Below are 9,065 nucleotides of genomic sequence, written 5' to 3' on the forward strand. Positions count from 1 at the left end.
ATTCTTTTGGTGATTTTATGTGTAATTATGCCTATTTGGAAATTATGAGTAGTTTTCGCCATGTGTGCATGGCCCAGACACACATGGGGTATATGAGTTGGGCACAAGAATGTATTATGTGATGCTAAAAAATGCTATTTGATTATGGTTATAGGCTCGTTATAAAGTTTGTCAGCTTTTGCTTTGCTTGGACCTGAGGTAAGGAAGTTAGACAGAATTTTGTTTATTTATGCTGTGAATGGTAAGATTAGTTTGTATGAATAGAATGCTACGTACGATGATACGTTTTGCGATATGAAGTATGAAATGATATTTTGTGATGATGTGACGATGTTGATAAAGCATGAAATTTCCTTTGTATTGATATGGTTGGGATGTACATGTTTGGATGCTATATGATATGTAATGGTTGTTAGCGTGATGAATGTGACACAACAAAGGGGTTGCTAAGGATATGAAGACGTAACCCAAGTTACTAAGGATATGAAGACGTAACCCAAGTTACTAAGGATGTAAAGACGTAACTCATAGGGTGGACACGCCGAGATTATTCAAGGACCGGAGATACTATTTACCTCAAGATGTGACATGGACAAGTTAGCGGGCCATGTTCACAAAGTTATGATGATGATGCTTATGATGATAATGTTCATGATGATTATGTATACGATGATGATGCTTATGATGATAATGCTTATAATGATTATGTTTATGATGATGATGGTTATGATAACAATGTTTAGGATGTGTAACAATGTATGAATATGAATATGTTTTTGTGTGTATACTTGTGTGTTATTTGTACTTCCCTTTTGGGCTTTTAGCTCACTCACTTACTTTCCCTTCGAGGTAGCAAATAGGATTTTTCTGTGGCATGCATGGTGATGTGGGGAGTTCCAACGTCGGGGTGTGTTTGGCGTGGGGGCATCCTATGGACAAGAAAGTGATTAGTTTAATGCCACTTTCTAAAGAATAATGTTATGTTTAATTTTTGAACTTTTCAGAACTTATCATTGGGACTTGAACATTAATTATTTTTAAAACGTTGCATGAAAACTATTATTTTCTTTTTAAACTATTGGGCCCAACTTGCATGTTTTAGCAAGGCCCCACTGAGATTTTTCATATAATAAATGACTTTCTTTTATAAGTTTATGAGCATGTAAAAGTTTTACAAGTACTAGAGTAGGGTGCTTTACACCAAACTCCTCATAGATGCCCTTGTTTTTGTCATGAAATGGTTCAGTAATTCGGGCTGTACTTCAGGCTATTTCATATGTGTTGGATGATGTGATATTGGCTGTGGAGGTGGAAATTTTTATTGACTTTGAGGGAAAGTTTTTTGTGCAACTTGAATATTTGTCCCGGAGAAGTTAGGATGATTCCTCCACCCTTGGTTATCTGACATCAAAAAGGGGTTATTGGTTTGTCTTTGAAAATTTCCTATAGCTTGGACTTCTTCCATAGGTATAGTATTCATATCCATGGCAGGACACTGATTTAATGGATGAGCACTCCCACATGCCCCACATAAACTCTGAACTTGCATGGTTTGGGCTAAGAAGTTGCTCTATCGTAACTACTTTGTTAAAGCTGCCACTTGCGTTGTAGGCATTGTAATGGCATCTAATTGAATCATACCAGCCACCTTCTTGGTTTGTCCCCTTTCAGTTGGCAACTGGTAGTTATTCATGGCCATCTCGTCTAGCTATTCACACGCCTCATTAGCACTCTTGCTCATGAACGTACCTTCTGTTGCAGCATCTATTATGGTACGAGTAGTACCATTCAACCCATTATAAAAATTATGGACCAACATCCACTTTTCTATACCATGATGTGGGAACTTCCTTAACAATTCTTTAAATCTTTCCCATGCATCATACAACGATTCCCCTTCTGTCTGGTAGAAATTGTTAATTTCCCCTCTCAACTTTGCAGCTTTTGCTAGAGGGAAAAACTTTGCTAAGAACTTCTGGGTTAACTCCTCCCATGTTGTGATAGAATTAGCTTGAAGTGAAATTAGCCAACTCTTCACCCGATCTCATAGAAAGAATGGAAATAATCTAAGTCTGATCGCATCGTCACTCACCCCATTCATTTTAAAATGTTGCACATAGCTCTAGAAAATTGGCTGTTATCCAGATTTCCGGATAGCGTTTAGATTGATGTCCTCGGGGAAGCAGACCTTGATCCCATACGAGTAGCTTCTCCCTCATGGCTTCGGCATCCTCTCCCAGATAGCCTAGTACCTCCGGGTTCACTTTCCAGAGTTGATGCATGAGGACCACATGCGATATATTAATCGTCCTGTTCAGTATCACCTCAGCATCCTCCTTCTCCTTCAAGCGCTCCGCCTCGGAGGTTGCCAGCTGTGCCTCCGCGACAGCTAATTGAGCCCTTACTTTGTCCATCTCGGCCTTGGAGGCATCCCGCTCCCCCTTAAGAGAATCAATCTCCTTGCGCTGCTCCCTATTTTGGTTCAACACGGATTGCTTCTCGGTCACATGCCCCCTGGCAGTGAATTGCAAGGCCCCGATCTCTTTATCCTTCTCGGCGAGCCCCAACTGCAGCATAGACACGAGATCCCTGCTCCTCTTATGGAGTTGCTCCTCCTCGTGCAGCTTACTCTGAAGAGTGGAATATTCCTCTTGCTGCTTAAGGAGGAGATCATTTTTTGATTGCAAGCGGGCTTCCAAGGTATCCTTCTCCACCTTGGCTTGGGACAGCTCTTCCCGGAGCTTGGAGTTTTCGGCCTTCATCCCATCCGACCGCTGTCTAAACTCATTCTCTGCCTTGGCCCGGTACTCTTGATATTTGGCAAGATATTTCTTGTCCGCCTCTTCCTCAGCCGTGCGCCGAGCCTGATCAATCTTCTCCCAAGCCTCCAAGGCCTGTTGGGTCAGTTTCTGCTTCTCCGCCTCCAAGGCCTGGCGAGCCAGCTGGCTCTCCTCCAGCTGAACCAGAACTGCACCAACCTCCCGGAATGAACGTTCCGCGATCATAGAGGCCTGCAAGGAAAGACAACAGAATGAGTTAAGCTGGACCAAAAGACAGATGATCCCAAAACACAACAACTGACGGCTTACCCCGGACAATTGCTGCTTCACGGCATGTGTCAGCAACAGCGGATCCTTACTGCTACTGATGGCCCATTTCTCAGAATTGAGCTCGCACAAGCTCAGGGCCATGTCCTCCATCATCTCCGCTCCAAACGGCGCCAATGCACGTCCAAGCCTAGGCACCAGCCTCTTCTCCAAGGCTGGGCCATCCAAAACCGCTCCAGCCGGGTGAAGAGACCACACCCCCTCGGCCAACTCAGCTCTCTTCACGGCAGACAAGTTGTCTGCCCTTCCCTGGGTAATGGCCTTCTCAGCCTCCAACTGTCTCTTCAAAAAATTATCGGCCCGTCTTACACCCTCCAGGAGGGCAGCGGGGAAACGGGTTGGTTTCTGCGGGAAGTGGAACTTCAGGCCAGGCAGAGGAAGGTTTGTTGGCTGAGAAGAAGGAGACCCCGAAAGGGTGGACCCCTTTTGGGCTGGAGGAGGAGGCAGACGGGGTATTAAGGCCCCGGTCTGTTGCTTTTGCTGCTGCGGCAGCGGAAGTAATTGCCCTTGTTGCTGCTGCTGATTTGGATGTTGTGGTTGCTGCAGCTGTGGCGTTGGTGATTGTCTCTGTTGTTCTTGTTGCTGCAGCTGTGGCGTTGGTGATTGTCTCTGTTGTTCTTGTTGCTGCTGTTGTTGTAGTTGTGGTTGTGGTTGCTGTCGTTGCTGTTGTTGTTGCCTTCGACCAGGAGAAGAGTGTCTAAGGCGTTTCTTGTTAGCGCCCTCAGCATCTTCTCCGGGACGCTTGCTCGCCCCAGTTGTCTTCACGGGGAACACAAGCCCTTCCCCGTCGCTGCTGCTACTCGAGACCATCATAGTCTCGGAAGGCCCGTCAGCAGGAGACTTCTCTAGCCCCAGAGACGCTTGCGCCTCGCCACTTGTCTCCTTGGGGGTGGCAGCTTTACCTCCCCTACCAGCCTTGGTCTTCCGTCCTTTCCCAGTGGACGGGTCTTGGCTGGTGGCAGCCTTCTTAATGAGCAAAGTAACCCTCCCCAACATCTTGGCTTCTGGATACTCTGCAAGAAACATACAAAGCAAGGTTAACGAACCAACAAGCAATGAGAAAGAAGATAAGCGGAAGACAAGACAATCAACAACATAAAAGCACAAGCAAGCCCGCCAGCAGGGAACAAGAAACAAGAAAAAGAAAAGTTTGAAAGGGACGACCATGCACGAGAAGTGTGGATGGCCTTCCCCGAGCAAAACAAAACACCGCTTCCTGCTCCAGGAAGCTCCTGTACTCCTTGAAGTCCGGGAATGACATGCTGAGGGAAGAAGGGTCAACCATGATGACACCTTCTGGCAGACTACCGTCACTCAGACACCCGAGGAGCTCATCTACCCTATCGCAATATCTGTCGAAGGGTATCCTACACGGATCTAGCCTAAGGAAACGGGGATCAAACCCATCTGAGAGGTCCGGGAAACCTCAGACAGGCTGGGGGTGTGGATCAATCGAAAACTAGTCTTACCTCTCCCGGAGGTACTAGCCCCCGGAGCCCCTTCGTTAGGGTAAGCCGCGGCGTGGCGAGCCTCGATCTCCTCTTCCTCCGGCTGGGGGTCGGGGAACCTCTCCGCCCAACTAGGAGATAAAGTATTTTCGTCCCGGGCTGCTTGGGTGATCACCTTGGACAGCTCCAGGGCAATCTGCTCCCGGATGTCAGCTGACACCTGACTTTGCCCCCTGCCACTCACTGGCTCGATGTTTTGGAAAGAGGCGAGTAGCCCATACTCCCTCAACGATTCGGAGGTCACAAGTCCCTCCACTTTCAACTCTTCCTCAGAAAGCCCTTCGTAGAACTTGGACCTCCTTATCATCTCCGCGCAGCGAGGTGTCCGCGGAACGACTTCTACAAAATTCAAATACGAGCATTAGAGATCCTACCAAAAGGCAAATCAAACGCAAAGAAACAAAGTTGAAAAGGAGAGGAAGGAGCACTTACCAGGGATTTTGAAGTCCAAAGATAGGGCTGGCACCCTCTTTAGCGGAAAGCCAGTCGTCAGGAACCAGTACTCCCGGAGGTCTGGAACCCTCGCGGTATGACAGGTGGGGCACATCACGTCCGGGTGCCTTTCCAGCCTGTAAAACCCCACCTTGTCTGAATGACCCCTCATAGGCTGAGACTTCAACCCGTAGAAGTACAGCACCTCCTCCGGGGTAGGAGCTTCCAGTTTCCGGGACTTGCAAAAGATGAACCACCCTACTAGGAGCTTGTAGCTGGGAGGAATCAACTGGAAGGGGGCAATCCCCGCCTTCACACAGAAATTGGCAAAGTAACTCCTTAGGGGCAAGTGCGCCCCACACACTATGTGTGCCCAGCTCCAGGCACCAAAGCCCTCGTGACTCTGGCTAGCCGACTCGCCCAGCACCGACAGATGGTGCCACATCGAACCTGGGATGTTCTTCAGGCCTGCCTCGGAGGAATACAGCTCCAGCATGCCATAATTCCTGAAAAGGTTCGGCTTTTGTTCCATCTCCCAGATTGAACTATTGGAAGTCGGTGGGCTAGCCGCGACCACTTTCGCCTTTCCTTTCCCCTTTGCACCAGCGACAGGGGAACCCTTCTCCTGGGCAGAATCAGCCTCCCCCACAGCAAGGAGTTGTTCCTTTGAGATGTTCGTCACTGGACAAAAGAAAGAAAGAAGAAAACACTCTAAGCAGTCAGCACCCTTGTCATACCCTAGTGGTATCAAAGGCGTCGTGGAGACCCTCCCCGAAAACTGCTTGGAGAGGCTCCCATCGAGCTTACCGAGGGATTGGCACCATGCCACCCGAAGGGCAGCAAGGAACCAGACTCAGACTCCGAGCCTAAGCCCACCAAAAGAAGTGTTTTTCCAGAGAAAGACACCCTAAAGGCGTTCATGCTTATGCCCTAAAACAGCAAAACAAGGAACGACTTTCCAAACGCAAATCGTTAAAGCATGCAAAAAAGGCTACTTATCGACTCACATCAATCACATGCCTACCAAAGCCCTATTCACGCATGCACATAAGCGATAATGGCAGAAACCTCTACTCTAACAACTACCAACAACCTAAGGTTTGGGAGGAAAGAGCAAAGTAGAAATACTTACTGATATTCGGGTAGTTGGAGGTTGAAGGAGTAACTGGATCACTGCACAGCACGATCGCAAGAAGTAAAAGCTGCAAAGACGAACGGCGATTCAAACCAAGAACTTCGGCGAATAAACCCACTGCCAAATCAAAAGAAAAGTTTCCAGATCCTTACCAAAAGAAGTGGCAAGTTCGGAGGAGCGGAAGCTGGGAAGCCTGAGAGTTCGAAGGTTTGGAAATCTGAAAATCCGAAAGATAGAGAATTTGAAAGAGTAAAGAGGAAGAATGGTCCTTTCCCTCGTTTTTATAGCAGGGAAGAAGTCGTTTCGAATTCCTCAAATGGACGGTCCCGATCTTCCCATTCCGTGTGCATCAGATCCAACGGCTGGAGATGAAGCGACGATCCTATTTATGACTCCTCGGATGGGAATAAAGTATTTATTTCCCATCATTACACCACCTCGGGCCCGGAGTACCATTAAAAACCGTCAAATCATTACTCAGATGACTGACGCACGCATACTCAACCAGTTGCCTCACGCACACGTCTTGGTCGCAGAACCATTCCCAGCATGACACGTGGTCCTTGCCGCACTTGAGTACTTGAGTTCAAACAGAAGAAATTCCCTTTCTTTTTCATACTAACACTCAGGCGGGAAAAAGGAACCCTTCCGGGAACACAGAAGGTGGCCCCTCGCCTAATCTAAGAGACCGAAATACCCGGAGGACTGTACAAGCTCCCGGATCTCTCAAAGCTCTGTGACCTTGGGGGGTAAATGTTATCCAGATTTCCGGATAGCGTTTAGATTGATGTCCTCGGGGAAGCAGAATTATCGATGTCTTTCACGGTAGGTGACCAGAGCTCGCGGATGGACAGAAAGGCTTCGCCTCTCCTGTTTAGTGTCCGGATTACTCTTCCAAGCAAACACGACACGGAAACTCGTCAACCCTCTCGGACTCCCGAAGGGGTATCCTTCGGGGAAGCTCCTTCTAGGAGAAGCTCTTCGAGTGTTCTTCGCGGGAACGGTTCCGTGCCTCGCACGGAACAACACCAAGCGGTCGAGTCATGGAGGAGGCATATTTGGAATGATATCCACCTGACACAGGATCCCGCCTGACACGCCCGACAGGTCAAAGCCGCACACATCCCAGCACGCCTAAGGGTACCTTTTCGCCTACTGTTCCGCTGACAACTTGGAAAAGACGGCTGACTTTGTGTGTTCCCCATACTTTCACTTAAATATACCCACATAAAGTCTTGTAGCCATGCTACTACAGTAATTGTATCCCCTATTTATGCCTGGTGTAATTAAGACTCATGTAGGTAGAGAAAAACCCTAATCCAAAAACCCTAGCTATAAAGACCCCTTCATTTTACAAGAAGAGGGACGGCCAACAGATCACATAGCAAAAACTCTACAAAAATCTCTCTAGCTTTATCTTCTTCAAGAGAACCCGAGAGAAACACTGTGAGTGTGTGAAGTTCTTGTACACCAGCCATCTTACTGTAGTCCTTTCCAAGTATAATAACATCGACTCGTGGACTAGGGCTTGTTAACGCCTGAACCACGTAAAAACACTGTTTGTTTAGTTATATTTCAGCACTTCTACAGTCCTTATCTTTTTATTATTCTGTTTGTATTCGTTTCCGAAAAACTCGGTAAACATTGGCTATGTGCAAATTTGAGTCTTCTGTGGAAAACCCCCCAAACTGAAAAGGTTACTGCACCATTTGTAATATTACTGGCTTAAGCTCAAAATTATTTGTGGCAATAGTGGGGTGTCTAATGCATAAATGCACTCCTCTGACAGTAGGAAGTACATAGTCTCTAAGCGTCCTTGGTTCTCTTTCCACTGGGAATTCTACAATATTTGGGATATAATTAACATTAGCAGCATTTCCTTGATTCTAAGCCATGGAAAAATCCAGCCTTTCCTTTATCTTTTGGTTCTTTCTGCACATTCTTTCAATTTCAAGATCTACTGGTATCTTTTTGTCTACTTCCTTGCATATACCAATAATTCCTGAAACATGATACAACCTTGATCAAAATGAGTATAAAATATAAAAGCAAAATTAGAACAAAAAAATAATTAATTATGATATTGGATAGTAAGTCCCCCACAACGGTGCCAAAATCTTGATAGCAAAAAATAAAATGTGCAAGTATACACAATCGATTCAAGTAATAAAATATTAAGTAAAGTATCGTTCCCACAAGGACTATTAACCAATTAACAATAATTGCTTTTGAATTTCTATTTGCCTATCGAAAATAAAGTGAATTTTAAACTAAGACTTAAAATTGAAATAAACATTGCAATAATAAAGATTGATTCAATAATTAAAAACCTAGGGTATTAACTTCATCAACTTTTTATTCTATCAATTTTACTAATCCGTTTTAAATCTCTTCTTCCTATTCTAATAGCAAGTTAACCAAAATCGATTTCTATTCTTTTTCAAGATATAAGATCTCAACCTATATGCAGGTTTTCTACATCTCTGTGAAAAACTTAAACAAATAGCAGGCATTAAGCATAGAAACCTAATTACTACATAATTCAAACACATACTTTCGTCCAATATGTCACCTATGTCTACATAACAATATCATATTCAAATCTCATCTTTCGAAATTTTAATCAAAATAATAAATCAAGCAAACATTGATCAAGTATTTACTAGCATTAGACAAACATTATATAGATTAGAATAAAGAAGAAGAATCAATAGAACATCATAATAAAATTAAATAGAAATCCAAGCGACTACATTAACCCCTAGATAGAGGTGTTTAGCTCTTATTAGACATGACTAAAACAACAAAATAATTATTCAGAAACATAAAATTCAAATTCTTGAAGAAGAAAAAAAATATATGAAAGTGTAGAAAAACTTGTCT

General features: G+C 45.0%; 1 non-coding gene across 1 annotated transcript; it reads left to right on the plus strand.

The window, feature by feature from the left end:
- Nucleotides 1–1,829: 1,829 nt before the first annotated feature.
- Nucleotides 1,830–1,936, plus strand: LOC133828268 (small nucleolar RNA R71). The gene has a single exon (XR_009890896.1). It is a non-coding gene; the product is annotated as a small nucleolar RNA R71 (small nucleolar RNA).
- Nucleotides 1,937–9,065: the final 7,129 nt, after the last annotated feature.

The sequence above is a fragment of the Humulus lupulus genome, chromosome 3 (assembly GCF_963169125.1).
Source record: "Humulus lupulus chromosome 3, drHumLupu1.1, whole genome shotgun sequence".
NCBI classification, from domain to species: Eukaryota; Viridiplantae; Streptophyta; class Magnoliopsida; order Rosales; family Cannabaceae; genus Humulus; species Humulus lupulus.